General features: G+C 46.4%; 1 long non-coding RNA gene across 3 annotated transcripts; it reads left to right on the forward strand.

The window, feature by feature from the left end:
- Window positions 1–3,165: 3,165 nt before the first annotated feature.
- Window positions 3,166–13,166, forward strand: LOC121821680 (uncharacterized). Of its 3 annotated transcripts, none has more exons than XR_006062466.2 (4): window positions 3,166–3,242; window positions 6,633–6,716; window positions 6,792–6,916; window positions 12,003–13,166. It is a non-coding gene; the product is annotated as an uncharacterized LOC121821680 (long non-coding RNA). The 3 variants fall into 3 exon arrangements; XR_006062467.2 differs by lacking the exon at window positions 12,003–13,166 and adding an exon at window positions 9,835–10,170; XR_013043690.1 differs by lacking the exons at window positions 3,166–3,242; window positions 12,003–13,166 and adding exons at window positions 3,967–4,630; window positions 9,835–10,170.
- The last annotated feature ends 1,818 nt before the right edge of the window (window positions 13,167–14,984 follow it).

The following is a 14,984-nucleotide window of genomic DNA, read 5'->3' on the forward strand; positions in this document are numbered from 1 at the left end:
CTTGATTGCTAAAGACAGAAACCACTTAAAGATAGTTCTTAGTTATGGCTATTTTTACTTTTTTTTTTTTTTTTTTTTTTTTTTTTTTTTTTTTTTTTTTTTAGAATTCTCTGTTTAGTTCCATAAAACATTTCAAAGTTGGGTTATTTGTTCTTTTGATTTCTGTGCTTTGAATTCTTTATATAGTCTGGATATTAATGTCCTCTCAGATGTAGGGCTGGCAAAGACTCTCTCCTACTCCCTGACTTTCTCTGCACTCAATTGATATTTTCTTTTTAATTTTTATGAGTTCCTATTTGCCCATTGTTGGCCTTAACTTCTGAGAGAATGGAGTCCTATTCAGAAAATCCTTTCTTGGGCCTATGTCTCTTAGGATACTCCATATGCTTTCTTCTAGCAGTTTCAGCATTTAAGGTTTCACAATGAGCTATTCGATCCATTTGGATATGAATTTTGTGCCTGGTGATAGATATGGGTCCAATTTCATTCTTCTACATGTGCACATCTGGTTTTCCCAGCATCATTTGTTGAAGATGCTGCCCTTTCCCCGTGTGTATTTTTGGCATCTTTATCAAATGTCAGGTGGCTATAATTATGTGAACTAAAGTTTAGGTCTTCTGTTCTGTTTTCACTGATCTATATGTCTGTTTTTGTGCTAATACCATGCTGTTGTTATTATTATATATCTTACATTATTCTTGTGCTCAGGAATGTGGCTATCTCGGTTTTTTCTTTTTTTCTCTTTCTCTCTTTCTTTCTTTTTCTTTTCTTTTCTCTTCTCTTCTCTTCTCTTCTCTCTTCTTCTTCTCCTCCTCCTCCTGTTCTTCTTCTTCTTGGTGCTTCTATATGAATTTTATGACATTTTTTCTATCCCTGTGAAGGTCTTTATAACAATTTAAACAAAGGTTCACTGAATCTGTGAATTGCTTTTGACAGGACGGCTGTCATTCCAATATTACTTCTACCAACACATTGTAAGGCCTTCTCAATAGGAGGAACCCATATGGTAAACCTAGGTAATATCCATGGTGGGAAAGGTCACAGACCCTGGAAGAGAACCTACTAATGTCATTTTCCTAAATTGTAATTATAATATAATATAAATATAATTATATAAATTTTATATAATATATAATAAAATATAAATTATATAAAATATAATTATAAATGTAAATACTTAGTGCTATACCCACAGATAAGCTCTCACCCCTAATAAAATAAGCTTCTTTTTGCAGCAGACACAGGCCACTGCAGAGTTTCATTAGTGCTCAAAATGCAAAATATAAGTGGCCACGGGGAACCCAGCCATAACTGGTATATCTATAACACAACTCATACTCCTAAGGCCCAGGAAACAACTTGGAAGAGGAGGTAGAAAAAAAATGAGAAAACCAGAGGACCAGAACACCTGCTGAGAGATAGTGTCTTCTAGATATGATGGGGATGCTGTGCCATGAACAATATGATGGCCTGCATAAGACCATAAAAATGACCTCATCAGTTGATATTCCGGCATAGATGAGGGAAGGATATTTCAGCATAGATGGGGGAAGACTTCACATAGCCCTGCCCTCAGAAGAAAAGTTGCAAACCATCAATGGCTGGGGAAGGAAGGAGAATCAGTGTTCTTCAGGGATGAGCCCCTGTATAGGTTTTCCAATCCTAAGTGGTCACCCCTAAATCCATGCACACGTGGATAACACTATTGTAGTCAATAGTTTCGTGTGTTTGTATGTGTGTGTCTCTGTCTGCATTATATACATAACAACAATAATAATTATAGAAGAAGAAGTCACAAATTCAAGAGGGGTAGAAACAGGAGCAGGCTTGGAGAGGAGAGGAAGGTATGAAAATGATGTAATACGTCGTACTTGTGTATGAAATTCTCAAAAAAAATAAAGCCTACTTTAAAGATTTATTTTTAAATCTCTCTGCATGTGTGTTTGGGGATTGTACACATGAATAGGGATGCCTGTGGAATCCAGATAGAGGGTGTTAGATCCCATGGAGCTGGAGTTACACTGGCTGTGAGCTCCGGATGGCGATGCTAGGACTCAAATGTCAGTCGTTTGTAAGAGCAGTACATGCTCTTAACCACTGCAGAGTCATTTCTTAAGCCCAGAACACTTCTACTTTAACTAAAAATGTCAGCAGAGCTTGGCAGTGGCACAGAGTGGTTAAATCTCCGACCAATAGTTTTTGTTAGGGCAACATTCACTTTAGAGATGTGTTTGGAAGTCATTTGTTATTATTATTATTTTTTTTTGTAATAAAGCCAGTCTCCCTGCTTTGCAAACACACAAAAGATTGGAAAGTCTGTTTATTTGCTTGTTTGTATAAAAACTCAAGACTCAGTTCCAATACACTCTACTCTGTGTTTCTTTTCACTGGACACATCTGTATTCTACGTCACTTCACTGGTTCTTTCTTAACAATTATCTCAGACATTTTTTTTACAGTCCTTTGTGCCTGCTCTTCCCCCTTTAATAAAAAGTTGCAAACACTCAAAACTGGGACCAACTTTATTTTCAGAGACATAAAGGATCCTCAGGCACCCTTGGTTGGATGCGTAAATGAAGAAAGCACTCCATCCATATATCAATTGTGGCCTCAGAGATGAGACACTTAGTAGAGGCCCATGTTTCATTCTATATAAGAAAACAGAATGGATTTTAAAATAAATGGGCCAGACTCAAGGGACAGGCCAGTGGTAGAGTGCTTGCCTATCATGTGCAAGGTTCTGGGTTTACAAAGAATGGGCAGCTCCATCGGCTGTGGATGCATCAAGTTTCTCATCTGACATCTTTCTAAAGGTAAAGTCATAGCATTTACCCATGGCCACTCATGGGTAGCTTGAGTACACAGAGTGACCCTGGGAGAAAGGGCAAAAAGACAACTCATAAACTTTGGATTGCCAGACTCAGCATGAGGGCATCCATGAGCCAACCCCTCTACTGACTTTGGCCAAGGTTCTGGATCTGTGCTCTGTGCATTAGCATAGGTCAGCTGAGCCACTGGGAAGGGAGTGTGGCAAAGGACCTGGGCCTGAAGCAGCTTGGATGGAAGCCTTCCGGAAACAATCTTCTCTTGGCTCAGGTGCTTAGGGGAGGGCAGAGCAGCAGAGAACACAGAACACCTCCTGACTTCTGCCCAGGAGTGTGGGCGGGCAAGCACAGGGGGGAAGAGATGCTGGCCTCAGGGTGGGAGTGACCGAAAGTCTTGTAGACAGGAAGGAGAAGAAGGTATGGTACCAGACAGAGACAGAAAGACAGAGCACAAGGCTAGGAGAAGGGAAGGAGAGAGAGAGAGAGATGGAAGGAGTGAAGGAAGGAAGGAAGGAAGGAAGGAAGAAAAGGGAAGGGAAGGGGAGGGGGGAGGGGAGGGGAGTGGAGTGGAGGGAAAGGAGAGGGAAGGGAAGGAAAGGGAAAGGGAGGAGAGGGGAGAGGAGGGGAGGGGAGGGGATGGGAAGGGGAGTGGAAGGAAGGGAAGAGAAGGAGAGTTGAAGGAAGGGAAGGGGAGTGGAGAGAAGGGAAGGGAAGAGAAGGGGAGTGGAGGGAAGGGAAGGGGAGGGAAGGGAAGGGAAGGGGAGTGGAGGGAAGGGAAGGGGAGTGGAGGGAAGAGAAGGGAAGGGGAGTGGAGGGAAGGGAAGGGAAGAGGAGGGAAGGGGAGGGAAAAGGAGGGAAGGGGAAGGAAGGGGAGGGGAGGGGACGGGAGGGGAGGGGAGGGAAGGGGAGGGAAGGGAAGGGAAAAGGAGGAGAGGGAAGGGAAGGGGAGGGGAGGGGGAGGGAGGGGAGGGGAGGGGAGGGAAGGGTAGGAAAGGGAAGGGAAGGGAAGGGAAGGGAAGGGAAGGGAAGGGAAGGGAAGGGAAGGGAAGGGAAGGGAAGGGAAGGGAAGGGAAGGGAAGGGAAGGGAAGGGGAAGGGAGGGGAGGGGAGGGGAGGGAAGGGAAGGGAGACAACAATGAAGAAAAACTGAAGCATCCAGGGAGAAACACAACTAAGGTGGGGTGAAAGGCTTGAAAAGGTGAAAAGGAACGGGACAAGACGTAGGACAGCTTCAAGCATGCCTGTGCCACTCAGCTCAAGAGGCTTGTTTTTGTAAGCCTGGCACAAGGAAGATCTGGGCACAGAGGAAAATGTGCTGACTCCTGCCTGGGGCCATCAGAGGACAGAAACAGATCAATTAGCCTGGGTGGAGTGCCGCTGCCAGTGACCAGTGGCCGGCTGAGCCAGGCCAGGCCAAGGACTCTTACATGATCATTGCACTGTTAAAGAGCCAGTGGCTCGGGGCAGCCTGGGTCTTTTACCTTCAGAACAGCCCCGGGATCACACCCCTCTGCTGGCCTGGCCGCTAGCTCTGTTCCAGGCTCCGCTGAGAACCCAGTTAGACTCAGCCCCTTGGAGTTTGAACCCATTTCAAGGACCCCCTAGGAGTCAGCACAGCCCAGTACAACCAACCCATAGGGTAGTCCTTGGGCATGTTTGTGGGTGGAGCAATAGTCATTTGGAGCAGGACAGTCCCATGGATCTTCAACCAGCAGAAAAACATGCTCTAGGGAGAAAGTTTTCTGTGCCAAGAGACCTTTGGAACAAAAGCTAGGCCAAAGCTGGGACTGAGACTCCGTGTATTTGGTACGTCTTCACCCACTTTTGAGCATCTGCCTCGCATGGCCACTGTGATGGAGACAGGGGACGCAGACAAGAGCAGACACACATTCAGTGTCCTCTGGGGAGAACAGTGGCCAGGCAGCTTCCCCTGCCCAACTAAGGGACTGCTTCATTCAGAGCTCAGCAGGGAGCATGGCTGGTCCTGTTGTGAGGCAAGCAAGGTGCTTAGCAAGGGAGACAGACGTTTGAGAACAGCCTTAAAGGCTGAGTAGGACCCACAAGGCGGACGAAGTGTAGGAATCCAAGGTAAGGCAGGTAGAGGTGAAAGGTGAAAGGTCAAAGGTGTGAACTGACATGGAAGTTGGATAGTAGCGCGCAGGCCCGGCCAGACAAGGCATATAGGTGAAGAAGAAATCAGGTAGAAACAGACACCCGTCAGAGACGATAGCGGACGTGCTAGTCAGAAGGAGCTTGAAGGAGTGCACACGTCATCTGCTCAGCTGACGTTTTCAAAGAGCATTTGTGTATGAAGGGGTCGGTAGGAATTGGACAAGTTGGAAGAGCACCTAGAACTGGGCCTGGGAAGGAGGTAAATCGAGGCAAATGCTCAACCCCAGGAGAACCCGATGGCGGTTGTCCTCACTGGCGGCTTTTTCTTGTAGAGGCCTTGCCCTTTATGTCTGCTCAGGCATTTCCTTTGCGTCCCTGCCACCTTAGCCGTGGCCTGCTTTCTCTCTGTGGGGTCCTCGTCAGCACTGACCATCTGGCTCGTCTCCCTAGAGCTAGGTCATAAGAGCTTCCTGTCAGGGCCATCTTCCTCAAACAACGGCTTTTAAGGAAGCATTTCCACAGTTGGCTCATCTTGGAGAAAGGGCAGTAAGCAGTAAAAGCTAGCCTTCTCCCGTTTAAAAACACGAGCTTGAAAGGTGCAAGATCTCCCCCTCCACTCTGTTAGCATTTACCCAGTCAAGATATTCTATCTGGAGCTGATGAAGCAGGAGAATTGCAAGCTCAAGTCTGGACTGGACTGTGCACTGAGAACGTGTCACCACCAAAACAGAGCATTTTCCCGAGTGAAACACATGGATGTGTGCATTACACTGACATTCTTATTCATAGCAAATACTAATGCATACTTTTTTTTTCTTTTAAGGATCTATTTTGTTTTGTTTGTTTTTGTTGGAGCTGAGGACCGAACCCAGGGCCTTGCGCTTACTAGGCAAGTGCTTTACCACTGAGCTAAATCCCCAACCCCTTAAGGATCTATTTATTAATTTATTTTACATGACATGCGTGCCTTGAGTTTATCTATGTGTTCCATATGTGTGTAGGTAAACCTGCAGGCCAAATGGGGTCATTGGATTCTCTGTCACTAGGGTTACAGGTGACTGTGAGCTGCCCGATGTGGGTGCTGGGAACCAAATCTAAGTTTTTTTTGTTTTTTTTTTTTTTTTGCTTTTCGAGACAGGGTTTCTCTGTGTGGTTTTGTGCCTTTCCTGGAACTCACTTGGTAGCCCAGGCTGGCCTCGGACTCACAGAGATCTGCCTGGCTCTGCCTCCCGAGTGCTGGGATTAAAGGCGTGCGCCACCACCGCCCGGCCAAATCTAAATTCTATGCAGGAGCAATAAGCACACTCTTCACTGCTAAGCTGCTTCTCCAGTCCCAACATATAATTTTTTTTTAATTTTAAAATATTCTGTGAAAACAACTCCATTTCCACATCTTATTTTGAAGTCTAGCATTCTATGGACTCGATATCTTGCCACTTGCTTTACTGTTGACAGACATTGACGACGATTTGACATGTTTGGTTGCTCAAGCGGCACTGTCACAGACAGCCTCACGCATGAATCCTTGCATATTTTTGCCACTCTTGCTATAGCATGCATTCCTGGAGGTTAAGATCGTTAAATCTAAGAAACCATGCATCTATAATCTTATTAGGAACTGCGTCGTTCCTTTTCCGAAGACCATGCTGGTCTATACTCCAACTGGCAATTGTTTGATTGTCTCTCCCCCATCCAGCCCTCCAGCAGCAGAACGGTCACAGCTTGTGACAGCTACTGAATGCCAGAACCAAGATCTCCTGTCCTGCCACCATGCAAGAAGGTGACGCACGTAAATTAGTAAGAGCAGGGCCTAGCACAGAGTAAACACTCACCAGATATTTGCTATTGCTTTTAGTAAAGCACCTTGCCCAAGCTGAGAACCATTCAAGCTTTTGACAGCTGGTTTAGTGCAGAAGACGAATTGGAAAGGAGAGAAGAGAGTTGTGAAGAGGCTCCTGATTGGTCTCCCTGTGCCGGAAGGTAAGGCTTGGCCTCCATTCCATGTATACTCTGCCATCTTGGAACCTCAAATTTAAATGTGTTGATTCTCTGTCCGCCACACTACTTTCCCCATGGGACAAAAAAAAGTGAAAAGGAATGTCCTCCTTCTTCCTACAGAGACTAATGATGATCGACTCAGATGAGGGAGGCACACTCACTCACATGCCCACTGGGAATGAGAACCACAGCTTTCGGAGGCAACATTCACTCAGCTGTTTAATGGCCGAGGGTTTCCTGGGAAAAGAGACAGGCACTGCACAGAAGCCGGGTTGTTACTGTTTTTCAAGTGTTTTCTCCTCCTCAGTGAGGATGGAAACTCTAGAGAGGACAGACTAAACCTATTCTATTACCCACCAGAGCGGCAAGGGTGGAGAAGAGCTTCAGAAGCCACTCAATATCCACAAAGCAGGGACACACATCAGGACTGGTTTTTGGTCTAACTTTAGGAAAATTAAAGCCACACCTCCTGGAAATGGATTGATGAAATTACTATGTGAATATTTATTTCAGTCAAAATTTACCTTTGCAAATGATGAGCTGTGCTCAGAGCTGTCTTGGGCCGGAACAGCGCTAGCTATGCCTGCCCATTTCACCAGACCAGGCCTCTTGGATCTGGGTGGGCCAGAGAGAAATGTCTGGGGAAATGGGATTGCAGAAGGTAACAGTTATTGGAACAATTTGGCCCCAAAGCCAAGGATGCCTCAATCAATATGCATGACTTTCAAAATTCCTATTTTAATCAGCGAAACGGAAATGAAATTCCCAATGTAGCTTTTAGTTAAAAAAATAAATTACAAGTGGTATATGATATTCATGCATACCATTTCCTCTGAAGTTCTTTTTAAGAATTGAAGAAAATAACCATATCACATACTGGAAAGAAACTAGCCTGCGAGTCCAGAGATTTAGTTTCATGCCTTAAATCTACCACCAGGCAACTATGGGATCAAAAGTTATAAGTTGCCACCTTACCTCTTTTCCCTCATATATGGATCAAAAGAGCTGGCGATTTGTAACTTCCCCTCAACCCCCATAAGACTGAGTTGCTAAGTCCTATTTAGTGTCAAGAACTTATCCATCCATTTTTCACTCATGCATCCTTTTCACAGACATTTAGTGAGTTCCGACCTGGATGGTGCCCATGTGATGTGAGTAGACAGGTCATGGCATCATCATGCTTCAATGCAACCAGACACATCTTCGGTAGACTTTGACCCCCAACTCCTCCTCTGCCACTGGCCTCGCCTTCAACAAGTCTCATTTTTTCTTCCATTTCTGCTCAATCCTACCTCTCCCTTCTCCTCCCTGCTGCCCCTCTTCCGGCCCTGCCTTTTCTCATATGAGCTGTGGTGAAGAAAAAAAAAAATCCTAACAGGCCTCCCAGCTGCTATACTTTTCCTTCCAAATACATGCTCCACGCTGTGTCCACAGCTGTCTACAACTTTCCATTTCAATCAACATTTTCTGAAGGCTTGCTGAATGACCACACTGTTCCTGGGCCTTTTAAGCACTGCACTGTTCAGAGGAGAAAACCGACACGTTGCTGGACATGAAGACGTGATGTGGGGCTGTTGGTGTGGGGGGTGCTCCAATGTTAGCCTCTCCGTTCCCTCTCACAAAGGCTTCGCCTTAATAGTCCCTTTCTTATGCCTCTAACCCCTCACACTTCACGTCCCATTACCGTTCCTTCTCCAACTGTTTCTTTACGCCAGGCTTAGCAACTCAGTAGCAGGGAACCAATGAGCAGGAGCTGTCCTTTCACAACCTTGAATGGCTCCCTTTTGTCCTCAGGGAGAAAGCCAGACCCTCGTCCTGGGCATCCAAAGCCCTTTAGAGCTTGATACTAGCTTTCCAGTGAATTCCGCTAATGCACTCACCCTCTTTCTCTCATCCCAACTTTATATCTGAAGTCTCATCCTTCCGCCACAAGACAGTATGACCTCAGCGAGGGCTGTCACTTCCCTCGCTCTTGAAGCTAAAGCCACCACCTCTTCCAGGAAGGCCCAATACAGGTTGGCTGCCTGGAACATCTTAGCCTCTCTTCAGAGGCTAGTTTGAGTTCTATCTTTTGTAAGAGTTCATGCACCCATTCAGAAAGAATTTTTACCCACTCCCTGATGTTTCTTATGGTAAATATCCTGATGTGTGTTGAGGTCTCTTTCCTGCTTACTTGCTATAACATGGACTTTTAGGAAGACCTGCCTGTATCACTTGGATTTTAAGGTCTTCTGCTGTACAAAGAACTTAGTGCCTGATGCTTGAGCTAACTTTGCATGGGACAGCTGTCATATGCCAGTTACTGCACGTGGCTTATGACACTACGTCTTTTTTAGTTTTCATTGGTGGATATGAAATCCAGGGCCTTGCACATACTGGGCAGGTATTCTCCCACTGAGTCATATGCACCCACTCAATCTTTCATGACACTTCATGCTTACAACAGATGATGAAACCGGACGCAGAGAAAGGTTAGGGGAACTACTCAAGGCATCAGCAAGTAATGTAACTAGGGTAGCATCAAGAATACCTCCTAATAACCTGGCTCGCTACTCCCTACAAGAAGTTACTGTCCTTACTGGATGTCTTACAGATGTAACCATCTGGAGAAGTGGAGACGCATTTAACAAACATCCTCATTATGGGGGGCGGGGGGGTTCTGAGGTGTTCAGAAGGGAGTGGCATCTGGTCTTGTTGCTGAATGATAAGTAGCCATTTGACGAAAACCCGCAAGGATAGTGTAGGAAAAGAATACAATTAGAGCTGGGTCCCCCAGTGAGTACAAGGGATGCTTCTGAGGAGAAGAAAACTATTCCTTCAGGTCCCCAGCCAGATTGTTAGGAGTTTAGGGAGGGAACCGCCTTGTTCTTGCCCCAGGCTCTAACTCTGTTTGGGTCCAGACGGCGCTCATTGGATAAATATGTCACAGGAATCACTCTGCTCAGGAAACACTATGTGAGCGTCTCCTGCATCCACAGTGGCGGTAAACAGGTTTGGATTCTCAGCACTCTGGCTGCCTCTGTGAAGGCCCGAAGAAGCTCTGACCGAATCGTAGACTCCAAAAGTGAAACCGCAGATCCTAGAGAGTTTCCCTGACCATCCCTGTTCCCCTGACTGAGAAACAACAAAACAAACAAGCACCAACAGCACAAGCTATGAAAAATCAAAAAGAAAAAAATCTTCTTCATTTTCAGTCATTTGAGACTCGAGGGCTTCCATGACGTCAGTTTATTTCCAGATTTTGTGTGTGTGTGTGTGTGTGTGTGTGTGTGTGTGTGTGAGAGAGAGAGAGAGAGAGAGAGAGAGAGAGAGAGAGAGAGAGAGAGAGAGAGAGAGAGAGAGAGAGAGCGCACCTCTGCCTCTGCCATAGGCATGGATCTGCCTCGGCAGACCGAAGCCCTAAGTAGCGGCTGCCTGCCTCAGTCTACATGGCTGCTGGTTCTGTACTAGAAGGGGTGACAAGCAGGTCTGTGTCAGTGAGTAGTTCCAGACCACATTTTGTTGAATCAGTGAGTCAGAAAAGGCTTCGAGCCGAGCTGATGTGAGGAGAGCAAAGCATGGGGAGGTAGGAAGCGTCTCAGCTTGGGGCTGGGGGGCGGGCAGGAGTAGCATTTCTTTCTCTATCAAGGCTATGTGGGAGACCTTGGACAGTCATCTTTTTCCTCTGGGCCTTGATTTCGCTCTCCATCTCTGAATGACAGACCCTTATTGTGGTAGAAGGAAAAAACATTGGCAAAATACGCATTGCTGGCTTAAGAAAGGAGACACAGCTTTCTACGGGCATGTCATGTGGGGATTCCCACTCTCTGCACAAATATGACTGGTTGAGATGCAATAATTTCTTGCTGTGGGTGCTATTCTGTGCCGTGTAGATGCTCTGCCGTATCTCTGATATGTACCCCCAGTGATGCCCATGTTTTCCTCCCCACTGGGGTACCCCAGACATTGCCAGATGCTCCCCAAGCAAGAAATTTCCTCTACTTGAGAATTTCCAGGTTTGGTTGTATTGCCAAGGGAAGAGGAGGGAAGAGAGGGGGATCTGTGGATGGACTGTTCAAACGAAGGATCTCAGAGTGGACACGGTGGGGAGTGGGTATAGGAACCAGGCACCACAGAGACTCCTGTAGTTCCTAAGACCTAAAGATAGGGTGTTCTGTGGAACCCAGGATAGGTAGAATGCCTGGGATTTCCAGGCAGATCTCTACGTTAGCACTGACCGGCTGTGATCCTCATCAGCTTAACTAGCCTCTGGGAGCCTCAGGGTTCTTCATGAATCCTTTTTCCCATCCTCCATAGTATTCAGACACTGCCTCATGGTTGCTAGGAAGACTAAGAGTTATACATGTAGAATGGACACGATAGGACTTAAAAAAAAAAACCAGAACAAATGTATGGGGGTTTGTTGTTCTTGTTTATTTCTTGTTTGGTGTTTGCTTGTTTGTTTTTCCTGAGAAATTGAAGAAACAGATATTTTACTGCTGGGCTTTCTTTTTTTTTTTTTTTTTGTCAAGGATGGTAATGGTGACATCATAGGTCCCCTGACAGGATAAAATGAAACAATGAAGATCTTCATTCTTCTGCCCTGGGAGTTACTTTGCATGTCTCCAGTATATACAGCAGCCCCTCAAAGAAAGTATCATGTGATTCGACAAAGTCAAGAGAGTTTTAGTTGACTGTCCGTGTACCTGGGAGGAGCTTGGCTCTGGGCTGCCTCTCTCCTCAGTAAGCCTGTCATCCTGTCAGGTGTCTGAGTGGCTGTGTCTTCAATAACTGAGATCCTCAGAACTGAGAGAGGCGTGGGGTGAGCTGACAGTTTCCTAGGAATAGATGACCCGAGCTCTGGCCAGTTAGGACTAGGGTGGATGATGGCCTTCTCGATGCCATAGGCCCAGTCGGGTTAGATCCTCTGGTTGGAGCTGTAGTGTTCAGGCCCTAGGAAACAGACAGAAGGCCAGCAGGCTCCAGACCACTCAGAATGCTGCTAAGTGAGCCCAGGCTCAAACCACAGTTTCCTCCTCCTCTCTTCTTTCCTTCCTATTCTTTCCTTTCCTTTTTTTTTTTTTTTCAGACAAGATCTCCCTCTGTGACTGAAGCAGGCCTCAAACTCATAAATCTTCTTCCACCTTCCGAGTGCCAGGATCAGCTTATGCCACGACACCCAGCCAAAGTAGAATTTTCCATCAGAAGCCTCTGGAGTTGCAGGTCAGGTTCAGGAGGAAGAATGCAAGCCACGGCCGTAGACACCTTCGTTTCTGGCCTGCTTTCGCCTTGCGCACACCGTGTGGGATAGGAGTGAAGGATGTTCACCCCCAAACCCGGAGTGTGTGTCTTGGCCCTGATCTCCTGAGCTCAGTGCCCGTGGGCAGCTGTGTGTAGAAATGTCCCTGGACCACGCAGTGTGCCACTTGGCTACACAGTAGCTTCTTGGATTAGTGGTGTAATCACCTTCCACATGGCACATGAAGTCTGAAGTTCAGACAAGTACGTCCTCACACAGCGTGCCCTGCTCTGAGGACACTCTTCCCTTCCAGTCAGTGGAATGCCACCTGCCCCTCAGAATCTGTGCAAATGGAACCTCCTCAATGTGTTCTGCTTCCCAAGTGGCATTAAAGCCCGGCTTCCTGTAAGCCCAATGGCGCTTTGTTTGTTCTCTATGTCACTGTGACACTCAATTGAGCCAGAAAATCCCCAACATGAAAATATGACACACAACGGTGTTGTCAAGGTCAGAGGGAAGCCAGAGGCTGATCAAAGAAGGAATTATTGCTTCCTATAGTCGTTTGTCATGGTGCCTTTGAAGGGCATTATCACTTCAAGATCCAAGTGGAGTCATGTACACTGCCTCCCTTGGAACTCTATCAAAGGAAGGAATAGATTGGATGCAGCCACTCCTGGCCCACTCTTACCCCAGCACATAGCTTAACCAAAAATTGAGGGGCCAGAGATTTCAGATGCTTAAGACATGCAGATGGTACCGAACTAAGAAGAGCTAGCTGATGGGCAGACGCCAATATGTGATGGTGACCCATGCCGAAACCCAGCCATCGCCCAGGGCAATATGCTCACATTTCACTACGGCTGAGTAAAGGATAGAAATTGGGAGATAGAAAATGCATATGGGTAGAGACCACTTCACCAACTTGAGCCTGACCTGTGGATGACTGCAGCAGCATCATAACCAACCCTGGCCTTCTCCTGATCAGTCAAGTCATAACTTATAGTCATTCAAAAGGCTCCAATTATTATTCTTTGTTGAGGAAGATGTAGAAAATATCTCAAGTTCGTGGCTGAGACAGTTTCATTACAGGGAGTTGAATATAATCTAAATTTCCTTGTAGTTTCCTTGTTCTGTCTGATTTTTTTTTGAGCTGAAATTATACTTATTCTGTATATTAAAACTTTAATTTTCTTTTTATAGAGAACACACGCATTAGGTGTGAAATGCAGTTAAGTACCGAAGGACAGGCAGTAGGAAGTCAATCCCCCTCCAGCCCCCAGCTTACTCCTGAGTGTCTTATCACTCTTTCCTAAATCTCCAGTTTGCCATTGTCCATATTTGGGTGAGTTAATAGCCCTTATTCCTTGAACATTCTCAGGAACCAAAAAGTGCCTATAAAGAGGAAACATTTGAATGCAATGTATCTATGCTGATAAGACACAATTATGCCATCATTCCCATGTTGCTTAACCACAATTTTATACTGTAGATCCTTCTAAAACATGTTCCCAACTGACAGCAGTATTTGGAGGCACCCAGTCAAGACATGTTCCCTTGATAGGTGTCTGTCCCAAAGACTCTTTTGAGAGGTTCCCAGGACTCAGGTCTCTTGGCTGTAGCTACTAAAACATTCACTCCCAGCCTGGGGCCCCTGAAAACAGATGTTTCCTCACCACAGATCAGACTGACAAAGATTTTCTCATCTTGTTTTGCCTAGGTCATCCAGGGTGTGTGTGTGTGTGTGTGTGTGTGTGTGTGTGTGTGTGTGTGTGTGTGTGTGTGTGTGTGTCTGCCTGTGTGTGTGTGTGTGTGTGTGTGTGTGTGTGTACTTACCCAAGCTCTGTCCTCTTCAAACTTACCTCCAACACACAGAAATAGGTTAGCAGGGCACAGGATGCTGCTTGAGAGTCTTTGCTGTGGGTCCTGCCCATGGCCTATTCTCCCACCCTACTCTCTGGCTTGCCACTGTTCTGTGGATCTCTGTTTCAGCAGCCATTCCTTGAGAGTCTGTGCTGTGGGTCCTTCCCATGGCCTACCCTCCCACAAGAGCATCATCCCCTGCCCCCTCTTTGGGGATCTCTTCCTCAGCAGCTAATCGTAACAGTTTGGAAGGTAACTAGCCTGTGAAGTAAGTCCCTCTCCGCCCTCCTTCTCCCCCCAGGACCCATCTGATAGAGTTACAGAAGGCATCTCGGATTCTCAACAACCCTCACCAGAACCTCACTGAATAACACATCGTCTGGCAACAGGAGGCGTTTGATTACATTTGGAAAGGATGCCTGCGTCAACTCCAGTTGTCTCTGAAATGCAACTGATGGGCCTCACGTGCGGCAGCCAAGAGTTTGCCTTCACCCACTCCCCTCTCCACAATGAACCTTTCTCTGGGGGAAAACAAGAAACCTACGTGCCACCCTGAGTGAGAGACAAACAGGAGCTGTGTCCCACCATCGCATCCCAGGCATGGCAGGCAAGAGCATGTGCCGAGGACTTGGCCACGGCAAGTCATGATCCAAGCATCACAAGAGAACATCTCTGAGCCAAGAGACCAAAGGACCCCTGTCTCCACTTTTCATGTCAGCACACGGGCATAGGTTCTCATGTGGACCGCATACAGTACCACACTGCTGTCCTTTAGCAAACCTGCTGACGCCCTCCTATTTATTCCCTGTCACTAGCTTACGTGGTCATGATCCTGTGGGCAGGATTATGTTTCACATAAATGTCCCTGTCCTAATCTTTGGAACCTATGAACGGGTTATTTCACATGGCAAGGGTCAGCTAACGTTCCAGATAGAATTAGGCCTGTGGCAGCTGGTTTCACACAGGAAACTA

The sequence above is a fragment of the Peromyscus maniculatus genome, chromosome 12 (genome assembly GCF_049852395.1).
Source record: "Peromyscus maniculatus bairdii isolate BWxNUB_F1_BW_parent chromosome 12, HU_Pman_BW_mat_3.1, whole genome shotgun sequence".
In the NCBI taxonomy this organism is placed as follows: Eukaryota; Metazoa; Chordata; class Mammalia; order Rodentia; family Cricetidae; genus Peromyscus; species Peromyscus maniculatus.